The sequence below is a fragment of the Carcharodon carcharias genome, chromosome 16, assembly GCF_017639515.1.
Source record: "Carcharodon carcharias isolate sCarCar2 chromosome 16, sCarCar2.pri, whole genome shotgun sequence".
In the NCBI taxonomy this organism is placed as follows: domain Eukaryota; kingdom Metazoa; phylum Chordata; class Chondrichthyes; order Lamniformes; family Lamnidae; genus Carcharodon; species Carcharodon carcharias.
The window spans coordinates 43197170-43208185 of record NC_054482.1 but is presented as its reverse complement, the minus strand read 5'-3'; positions in this window follow the sequence as shown (position 1 = coordinate 43208185).

Here is an 11016-nt window from a genome sequence, read left to right as displayed (position 1 = left end):
TGAGAATTGTCGAGGTGTGTGAGCGGGGTGAGAATTGACGAGGTGTGTGAGGGGGGTGAGCACTGTCGAGGTGGGTGAGGGGGTGAGCATTGTCGAGGTGTGTGACGGGGGGTGTGCATTGTCGTGTTGTGTGTGGGGAGTGAGCACTGTCGAGGTGTGTGAGGGGGTGAGCACAGTCGAGGTCTTTGAGGGTGTGTGCACTGTCGAGGTGTGTGAGGAGGGTGAGCATTGTCGAGGTGTGTGAGTGGGGTGAGCACTGTCGAGGTGTGTGCGGGGAGTGAGCACTGTCGAGGTGTGTGAGGGGGTGAGCACTGTCGAGGTGTGTGAGCGGGGTGAGCACTGTTGAGGTGTGTGAGGGGATGAGCACTGTCGAGGTCTGTGAGGGAGGTGAGCACTGTCGAGGTGTGTGAGGGGGGTGAGCATTGTCGAGGTGTGTGAGGGGGGTGACCATTGTCGAGGTGTTTGAGGCGTTGAGCACTGTCGAGGTGTGTGAGCGAGGTGAGCACTGTCGAGGTGTGTGAGGGGGCTGAGCATTGTCGAGTTGTGTGCGGGGACTGAGCACTGTCGAGGTGTGTGTGGGAGGTGAGCATTGTCGAGTTATGTGAGGGGGGTGAACACTGTCGAGGTGTGTGAGGGGGGTGAGCACTGTTGAGGTGTGTGATGGGGGTGAGCACTGTTGAGGTGTGTGATGGGGGTGAGCATTATCGAGGTGTGTGAGCGGGGTGAGCATGGTCGACGTGTGTGAGGGGGTGAGCACTGTCGAGGTGTGTGAGGGGGTGAGCACTGTTGAGGTGTGTGAGGGGTTGAGCACTGCTGTTGCGTTTGAGGGGGTGAGCATTGTCGAGGTGTGTGAGGGGGTGAGCAATGTCGAGGTCTGTGAGGGTGTGAGCACTGTCGAGGTTTGTGAGGTGGGTGAGCACTGTCGAGGTTTGTGAGGGGGGTGAGCACAGCTGAGGAGTGTCAGAGGGGTGAACACTGTCGAGGTCTGTGAGGTTGTGAGCACTGTCGAGTTTTGTGAGGGCTTGAGCACGGTCGAGGTGTGTGAGGGAGGTGAGCATTGTTAAGGTCTGTGAGGGAATGAGTATTGTCGAGGGGTGTGAGTGGGTGAGCACTGTCGAGGTGTGTGAACGAGGTGAGCACTGTCGTGGTGTGTGAGCGAGGTGAGCACTGTCGATGTATGTGATGGAGGTGAGCACTGTCGAGGTGTGTGAGAGGGGTGAGCCTGGTCGAGGTATGTGAGGGGGTGAGCACTGTTGAGGTGTGTGAGGTGGGTGAGCACTGTCGAGGCGTTTGAGGGGGGTGAGCACTGTCGAGGTGTGTGAGCGGGTGAGCATTGTCGAGGTGTGTGGGGGTTGAGCACTAATGAGGTGTGTGAGGGGTTTGAGCATTGTCGAGGCGTGTGAGGGGGTGAGCATTGTCAAGGTCTGTGAGGGAGTGAGCATTGTCGAGGTGTGTGAGCGGGTGAGCATTGTCGAGGTGTGTGAGGGGGGTGTGCACTGTCGAGGTGTATGAGGGTGTGAGCACAGTCGAGGTGTGTGAGGGGGGTGTGCACCGTCGAGGTATGCGAGGTGTTGAGCAGTGTCGAGGTGTGTGAGTGTAGTGAGCACGGTCGAGGTGTGTGAGGGAGGTGAGCATTGTCGAGGTGTGTGAGCGGGTGAGCATTGTCGAGGTGTGTGAGGGGGGTGTGCACTGTCGAGGTGTATGAGGGTGTGAGCACAGTTGAGGTGTGTGAGGGGGGTGTGCACCGTCGAGGTATGCGAGGTGTTGAGCAGTGTCGAGGTGTGTGAGTGTGGTGAGCACGGTCGAGGTGTGTGAGGGAGGTGAGCACGGTCGAGGTGTGTGAGGGTGTGAGCATTGCCGAGGTGTGTGAGGGGATGACCACTGTCGAGTTGTCTGAGGGGGTGAGAATTGTCAAGTTGTGTGGGGTGTTGATCATTGTTGATGTGTGTGAGGGTGTGAGCATTGTTGAGGGGTGTGAGGGGGTGAGCACTGTCGAGTTGTCTGAGGGGGTGATTTTTGTCGAGTTGTGTGTTGTGGATGAGCACTGTCGAGATGTGTGAGGGGGGTGAGCACTGTCAAGGTGTATTGGGTGAGCATTGTCGAGGTGTGTGAGGGGGTGAGAATTGTCGAGGTGTGTGGGGGGGTGAGCACTGTCGAGGTGTGTGATGGGGGTCAGCACTGTCGAGGTGTGTGAGGGGATGAGCTTTGTCGAGGTGTGTGTGGGTGTGAGCATTGTCGAGGTGTGTGAGGGGCTGAGAATTGTCGAGGTGTGCGAGTGGGTGAGCACTGTCGAGGTGTGTGAGCGAGGTGAGCACTGTCGAGGTGTTTGAGGGGGTGAGCACTGTCGAGGTGTGTGAGGGGTTGAGCATTGTCGAGGTGTGTGAGGGAGGTGAGCACTGTCGAGGTGTGTGAGGGGGTGAGCATTGTCGAGGTGTGTGAGGTGGGTGAGCATTTTCGAGGTGTGTGAGGATGTGAGCACTGTCGAGGTGTGTGAGGGGGGTGAGCACTGTTGAGGTGTGTGAGGGAATGAGCACTGTCGAGGTGTGTGAGTGGGTGAGAATTTTCGAGGTGTGTGAGTGGGGTGAGAATTGTCGATGTGTGTGAGGGGGTGAGAATTGTCGAGGTGTGTGAGCGGGGTGCGAATTGACGAGGTGTGTGAGGGGGTGAGCATTGTCGAGGCGTTTGAGGGGGGTGAGAATTGTCGAGGTGTGTGTGGGGAGTGAGCACTGTCGAAGTGTGTGAGGGGTGAGCACAGTCGAGGTCTATGAGGGTGTGTGCACTGTCGAGGTGTGTGAGGAGGGTGAGCATTGTCGAGGTGTGTGAGTGGGGTGAGCACTGTCAAGGTGTGTGCGGGGAGTGAGCACTGTCGAGGTGTGTGAGGGGGGTGAGCACTGTTGAGGTGTGTGAGCGGGGTGAGCACTGTGGAGGTGTGTAAGGGGATGAGCATTGTCGAGGTGTGTGAGGGAGGTGAGCACTGTTGAGGTGTGTGAGCGAATTGAGCACTGTCGAGGTGTGTGAGGGGGGTGAGCATTGTCGCGGTTTGTGAGCGGGGTGAGCACTGTCGAGGTGTGTGAGGGGGGTGAGCATTGTCGAGTTGTGTGCGGGGAGTGAGCACTTTCGAGGTGTGCGGGGGGGTGAGCATTGTCGAGGTATGTGAGGGGTGTGAACACTGTCGAGGTGTGTGAGCAGGGTGAGCATGGTCGACGTGTGTGAGGGGGTGAGCACTGTTGAGGTGTGTGAGGGGGTGAGCACTGTCGAGGTGTGTGAGGGGTTGAGCACTCCTGTTGCGTTTGAGGGGGTGAGCATTGTCGAGGTGTGTGAGGGGGTGAGCAATGTCGAGGTCTGTGAGGGTGTGAGCACTGTCGAGGTTTGTGAGGTGGGTGAGCACTGTCGAGATTTGTGAGGGGGGTGAGCACAGCTGAGGGGTGTCAGAGGGGTGAACACTGTCGAGGTCTGTGAGGTTGTGAGCACTGTCGAGTTTTGTGAGGGCTTGAGCACTGTCGAGGTGTGTGAGGGAGGTGAGCATTGTTAAGGTCTGTGAGGGTGTGTGCACTGTCGAGGTGTGTGAAGGGGGTGAGCTCTGTCGAGGTGTGTGAAGAGGGTGAGCACTGTCGAGGTGTGTGAGGGGGGTGAGCTCTGTCGAGGTATGTGAGGGGATGAGCATTGTCGAGGTGTGTGAGGGGGATGAGCATTGTCGAGGTGTGTGAGGGAATGAGTATTGTCGAGGGGTGTGAGTGGGTGAGCACTGTCGAGGTGTGTGAACGAGGTGAGCACTGTCGTGGTGTGTGAGCGAGGTGAGCACTGTCGATGTATGTGATGGAGGTGAGCATTGTCGAGGTGTGTGAGTGGGGTGAGCACTGTCGAGGTGTGTGAGAGGGGTGAGCCTGGTCGAGGTATGTGAGGGGGTGAGCACTGTTGAGGTGTGTGAGGGTGGTGAGCACTGTCGAGGCGTTTGAGGGGGGTGAGCACTGTCGAGGTGTGTGAGCGGGTGAGCATTGTCGAGGTGTGTGGGGGGTGAGCACTATTGAGGTGTGTGAGGGGTTTGAGCATTGTCGAGGCGTGTGAGGGGGTGAGCATTGTCAAGGTCTGTGAGGGAGTGAGCATTGTCGAGGTGTGTGAGCGGGTGAGCATTGTCGAGGTGTGTGAGGGGGGTGTGCACTGTCGAGGTGTATGAGGGTGTGAGCACAGTCGAGGTGTGTGAGGGGGGTGTGCACCGTCGAGGTATGCGAGGTGTTGAGCAGTGTCGAGGTGTGTGAGTGTGGTGAGCACGGTCGAGGTGTGTGAGGGAGGTGAGCACGGTCGAGGTGTGTGAGGGCGTGAGCATTGCCGAGGTGTGTGAGGGGATGACCACTGTCGAGTTGTCTGAGGGGGTGAGAATTGTCAAGTTGTGTGGGGTGGTGATCATTGTTGATGTGTGTGAGGGTGCGAGCATTGTTGAGGGGTGTGAGGGGGTGAGCACTGTCGAGTTGTCTGAGGGGGTGATTTTTGTCGAGGTGTGTGTTGTGTGTGATGGGGGTCAGAACCGTCGAGGTGTGTGAGGGGATGAGCTTTATCGAGGTGTGTGAGGGGGTGAGAATTGTCGAGGTGTGTGTGGGTGTGAGCATTGTCGAGGTGTGTGAGGGGCTGAGAATTGCCGAGGTGTGCGAGTGGGTGAGCACTGTCGAGGTGTGTGAGCGAGGTGAGCACTGTCGAGGTGTGTGAGTGGGTGAGCACTGTCGAGGTGTGTGAGGGGTTGAGCATTGTCGAGGTGTGTGAGGGGGGTGAGCACTATCGAGGTGTGTGAGGGGGGTGACACTATCGAGGCGTGTGAGGGGGTTGAGCATTGTTGAGGTGTGTGAGGATGTGAGCATTATCGAGGTGTGTGAGGGGGGTGAGCACTGTTGAGGTGTGTGAGGGAATGAGCATTGTCGAGGTGTGTGAGGTGGGTGAGCACTGTCGAGGTGTGTGAGTGGGGTGAGAATTGTCGAGGTGTGTGAGTGGGGTGAGAATTGTCGATGTGTGTGAGGGGGTGAGAATTGTCGAGGTGTGTGAGCGAGGTGAGAATTGACGAGGTGTGTGGGGGGGTGAGCACTGTCGAGGTGGGTGAGGGGGTGAGCACTGTCGAGGTGTGTGAGGGGGGTGAGCACTGTCAAGGTGTGTGCAGGGAGTGAGCACTGTCGAGGTTTGTGAGGGGGGTGAGCACTGTCGAGGTGTGTGAGTGGGGTGAGCACTGTCAAGGTGTGTGCAGGGAGTGAGCACTGTCGAGGTTTGTGAGGGGGGTGAGCACTGTCGAGGTGTGTGAGGGTGTGAGCACAGTCGAGGTCTATGAGGGTGTGTGCACTGTCGAGGTGTGTGAGGAGGCTGAGCATTGTCGAGGTGTGTGAGTGCGGTGAGCACTGTCGAGGTGTGTGAGGAGGGTGAGCATTGTCGAGGTGTGTGAGTGGGGTGAGCACTGTCAAGGTGTGTGCAGGGAGTGAGCACTGTCGAGGTTTGTGAGGGGGGTGAGCACTGTCGAGGTGTATGAGCGGGGTGAGCACTGTTGAGATGTGTAAGGGGATGAGCATTGTCGCTGTGTGTGAGGGAGGTGAGCATTGTCGAGGTTTGTGAGGGGGGTGTGCACTGTCGAGGTGTTTGAGGGTGTGAGCACTGTCGAGGTGTGTGATGTGGGTGAGCACCGTCGAGCTATGCGAGGTGTTGAGCAGTGTCGAGGTATTTGAGAGGGTGAGCACTGTCGAGGTGTGTGAGGGTGGTGAGCACGGTCGAGGTGTTTGAGGGTGGTGAGCACGGTCGAGGTCTGTGAGGGCGTGAGCATTGCCGAGGTGTGTGAGGGGGTGACCACTGTCGAGTTGTCTGAGGGGGTGAGAATTGTCGAGTTGTGTGGGGTGGTGATCATTTTTGATGTGTGTGAGGGTGTGAGCATTGTTGAGGGGTGTGAGGGGGTGAGCACTGTCGAGTTGTGTGAGGGGGTGAGTTTTGTCGAGGTGCGTGTTGTGGGTGAGCACTGTCGAGATGTGTGAGGGGGGTGAGCACTATCAAGGTGTATTGGGTGAGCATTGTCGAGGTGTGTGAGGGGGGTGAGAATTGTCGAGGTGTGTGGGGGGGTGAGCACTGTCGAGGTGTGTGATGGGGGTCAGCAGCGTCGAGGTGTGTGAGGGGATGAGCTTTGTCGAGGTGTGTGAGGGGGGTGAGAATTGTCGAGGTGTGTGTGGGTGTGAGCATTGTCGAGGTGTGTGAGGGGCTGAGAATTGTCGAGGTGTGCGAGTGGGTGAGCACTGTCGAGGTGTGTGAGCAAGGTGAGCACTGTCGAGGTGCGTGAGGGGGTGAGCACTGTCGAGGTGTGTGAGGGGTTGAGCATTGTCGAGGTGTGTGAGGGAGGTGAGCACTGTCGAGGTGTGTGAGGGCGTGAGCATTGCCGAGGTGTGTGAGGGGGTGACCACTGTCGAGTTGTCTGAGGGGGTGAGAATTGTCGAGTTGTGTGGGGTGGTGATCATTTTTGATGTGTGTGAGGGTGTGAGCATTGTTGAGGGGTGTGAGGGGGTGAGCACTGTCGAGTTGTGTGAGGGGGTGAGTTTTGTCGAGGTGCGTGTTGTGGGTGAGCACTGTCGAGATGTGTGAGGGGGGTGAGCACTATCAAGGTGTATTGGGTGAGCATTGTCGAGGTGTGTGAGGGGGGTGAGAATTGTCGAGGTGTGTGAGGGGGTGAGCACTGTCGAGGTGTGTGATGGGGGTCAGCACCGTCGAGGTGTGTGAGGGGATGAGCTTTGTCGAGGCGTGTAAGGGGGGTGAGAATTGTCGAGGTGTGTGTGGGTGTGAGCATTGTCGAGGTGTGTGAGGGGCTGAGAATTGTCGAGGTGTGCGAGTGGGTGAGCACTGTCGAGGTGTGTGAGCAAGGTGAGCACTGTCGAGGTGCGTGAGGGGGTGAGCACTATCGAGGTGTGTGAGGGGGTGAGCATTGTCGAGGTTTGTGAGGGTGTGAGCATTGTCGAGGTGTGTGAGGGGGGTGAGCGCTGTTGAGGTGTGTGAGGGAATGAGCATTGTCGAGGTGGGTGAGCACTGTCGAGGTGTGTGAGTGGGGTGAGAATTGTCGAGGTGTGTGAGTGGGGTGAGAATTGTCGATGTGTGTGAGGGGGTGAGAATTGTCGAGGTGTGTGAGCGGGGTGAGAATTGACGAGGTGTGTGAGGGGGGTGAGCACTGTCGAGGTGGGTGAGGGGGTGAGCATTGTCGAGGTGTGTGAGGGGGGTGAGCATTGTCGAGTTGTGTGTGGTGAGTGAGCACTGTCGAGGTGTGTGAGGGGCTGAGCACGGTCGAGGTCTTTGAGGGTGTGTGCACTGTCGAGGTGTGTGAGGATGGTGAGCATTGTCGAGGTGTGTGAGTGGGGTGAGCACTGTTGAGGTGTGTGAGGGGGGTTTGCACTGTCGAGGTGTGTGAGGGGTTGACCATTGTCGAGGTATGTGAGTGGGGTGAGAATTGTCGATGTGTGTGAGGGGGTGAGCACTGTCGAGGTGTGTGAGTGGGGTGAGAATTGTTGAGGTGTGTGAGGGAGGGGAGCATTGTTGAGGTGTGTGAGGGGGTGAGCATTGTCGAGGTGTGTGACGCTGTGAGCATTGTCGAGGTGTGTGAGTGGGGTGAGCACTGTCGATGTGTGTGAGGGGTTGAGAATTGTCGAGGTGTGTGAGCGGGGTGAGAATTGACGAGGTGTGTGAGGGGGGTGAGCACTGTCGAGGTGGGTGAGGGGGTGAGCATAGTCGCGGTGTGTGAGCGGGGTGTGCACTGTTGAGGTGTGTGAGGGAATGAGCATTGTCGAGGTGTGTGAGGTGGGTGAGCACTGTCGATGTGTTTGAGGGGGTGAGAATTGTCGAGGTGTGTGAGCGGAGTGAGAATTGACGAGGTGTGTGAGGGGGGTGAGCACTGTCGAGGTGGGTGAGGGGGTGAGCAATGTCGAGGTGTGTGAGGGGGGTGAGCATTGTTGAGGTGTGTGAGTGGGGTGAGCACTGTCGAGGTGTGTGAGGGGGTGAGCATTCTCGAGGTGTGTGAGGGGGGTGAGCACTGTCGAGGTGTGTAAGGGGGCTGAGCACTATCGAGGTGTGTGAGGGGTTGAGCATTGTCGAGGTGTGTGAGGGAGGTGAGCACTGTTGAGGTGTGTGATGGGGGTGAGCAGTGTTGAGGTGTGTGATGGGGGTGAGCACTGTCGAGGTGTGTGATGGGGGTGAGCATTATCGAGGTGTGTGAGCGGGGTGATCATGGTCGAGGTGTGTGAGGGGCTGAGCACTGTCGAGGTGTGTGAGGGGTTGAGCACTGCTGTTGTGTGTGAGGGGGTGACCATTTTCGAGGTGTGTGAGGGGGTGAGCAATGTCATGGTCTGTGAGTGTGTGAGCACTGTCGAGGTGTGTGAGGGGGGTGAGCACTGCTGAGGGGTGTCAGAGGGGTGAACACTGTCGAGTTCTGTGAGGGTGTGAGCACTGTCGAGTTTTGTGAGGGCTTGAGCACTGTCGAGGTGTGTGAGGGAGGTGAGCATTGTTAAAGTCTGTGAGGGTGTGTGCACTGTCGAGGTGTGTGAAGGGGGTGAGCACTGTCGAGGTGTGTGAGGGGGGTGAGCTCTGTCGAGGTATGTGAGGGGATGAGCATTGTCGAGGTGTGTGAGTGGGATGAGCATTGTCGAGGTATGTGAGGGAATGAGCATTGTCGAGGGATGTGAGTGGGTGAGCACTGTCGAGGTGTGTGAGCGAGGTGAGCACTGTCGAGGTGTGTGAGCGAGGTGAGCACTGTCGAGGTATGTGAGGGAGGTGAGCACTGTCGAGGTGTGTGAGGGGGTTGAGCCTGGTCGAGGTGTGTGAGGTGGTGAGCACTGTCGAGGTGTGTGAGCGGGTGAGCATTGTCGAGGTGTGTGGTGGGTGAGCACTATCGAGGTGTGTTAGGGGGTTGAGCATTGTCGAGGCGTGTGAGGGGGTGAGCATTGTCAAGGTCTGTGAGGGAGTGAGCATTGTCGAGGTGTGTGAGTGGGTGAGCATTGTCGAAGTGTGTGAGGGGGGTGAGCACTGTCGAGGTGTGTGAGGGGGCTGTGCACTGTCGAGGTGTATGAGGGTGTGAGCACTGTCGAGGTTTGTGAGGGGGGTGAGCACCGTCGAGCTATGCGAGGTGTTGAGCAGTGTCGAGGTATTTGAGAGGGTGAGCACTGTCGAGGTGTGTGAGGGTGGTGAGCACGGTCGAGGTGTGTGAGGGTGGTGAGCACGGTCGAGGTCTGTGAGGGCGTGAGCATTGCCGAGGTGTGTGAGGGGGTGACCACTGTCGAATTGTCTGAGGGGGTGAGAATTGTCGAGTTGTGTGGGGTGGTGATCATTCTTGATGTGTGTGAGGGTGTGAGCATTGTTGAAGGGTGTGAGAGGGTGAGCACTGTCGAGTTGTCTGAGGGGGTGAGTTTTGTCGAGGTGCGTGTTGTGGGTGAGGGGGGTGAGCACTGTCAAGGTGTATTGGGTGAGCATTGTCGAGGTGTGTGAGGGGGGTGAGAATTGTCGAGGTGTGTGGGGGGGTGAGCACTGTCGAGGTGTGTGATGGGGGTCAGCAGCGTCGAGGTGTGTGAGGGGATGAGCTTTGTCGAGGTGTGTGAGGGGGGTGAGAATTGTCGAGGTGTGTGTGGGTGTGAGCATTGTCGAGGTGTGTGAGGGGCTGAGAATTGTCGAGGTGTGCGAGTGGGTGAGCACTGTCGAGGTGTGTGAGCGAGGTGAGCACTGTCGAGGTGTGTGAGGGGGTGAGCACTGTCGAGGTGTGTGAGGGGTTGAGCATTGTCGAGGTGTGTGAGGGAGGTAAGCACTGTCGAGGTGTGTGAGGGGGGTGAGCACTATCGAGGTGTGTGAGGGGGTGAGCATTGTCGAGGTGTGTGAGGTGGTGAGCATTGTCGAGGTGTGTGACGCTGTGAGCATTGTCGAGGTGTGTGAGTGGGTTGAGCACTGTCGATGTGTGTGAGGAGGTGAGAATTGTCGAGGTGTGTGAGCGGGGTGAGAATTGACGAGGTGTGTGAGGGGGGTGAGCACTGTCGAGGTGGGTGAGGGGGTGAGCATAGTCGCGGTGTGTGAGCGGGGTGAGCACTGTTGAGGTGTGTGAGGGAATGAGCATTGTCGAGGTGTGTGAGGTGGGTGAGCACTGTCGATGTGTTTGAGGGGGTGAGAATTGTCGAGGTGTGTGAGCGGAGTGAGAATTGACGAGGTGTGTGAGGGGGGTGAGCACTGTCGAGGTGGGTGAGGGGGTGAGCAATGTCGAGGTGTGTGAGGGGGGTGAGCATTGTTGAGGTGTGTGAGTGGGGTGAGCACTGTCGAGGTGTGTGAGGGGGTGAGCATTCTCGAGGTGTGTGAGGGGGGTGAGCACTGTCGAGGTGTGTGAGGGGTTGAGCATTGTCGAGGTGTGTGAAGGAGGTGAGCACTGTTGAGGTGTGTGATGGGGGTGAGCAGTGTTGTGGTGTGTGATGGGGGTGAGCACTGTCGAGGTGTGTGATGGGGGTGAGCATTATCGAGGTGTGTGAGCGGGGTGATCATGGTCGAGGTGTGTGAGGGGCTGAGCACTGTCGAGGTGTGTGAGGGGTTGAGCACTGCTGTTGTGTGTGAGGGGGTGACCATTTTCGAGGTGTGTGAGGGGGTGAGCAATGTCATGGTCTGTGAGTGTGTGAGCACTGTCGAGGTGTGTGAGGGGGGTGAGCACTGCTGAGGGGTGTCAGAGGGGTGAACACTGTCGAGTTCTGTGAGGGTGTGAGCACTGTCGAGTTTTGTGAGGGCTTGAGCACTGTCGAGGTGTGTGAGGGAGGTGAGCATTGTTAAGGTCTGTGAGGGTGTGTGCACTGTCGAGGTGTGTGAAGGGGGTGAGCACTGTCGAGGTGTGTGAGGGGGGTGAGCTCTGTCGAGGTATGTGAGGGGATGAGCATTGTCGAGGTGTGTGAGTGGGATGAGCATTGTCGAGGTGTGTGAGGGAATGAGCATTGTCGAGGGATGTGAGTGGGTGAGCACTGTCGAGGTGTGTGAGTGAGGTGAGCACTGTCGAGGTGTGTGAGC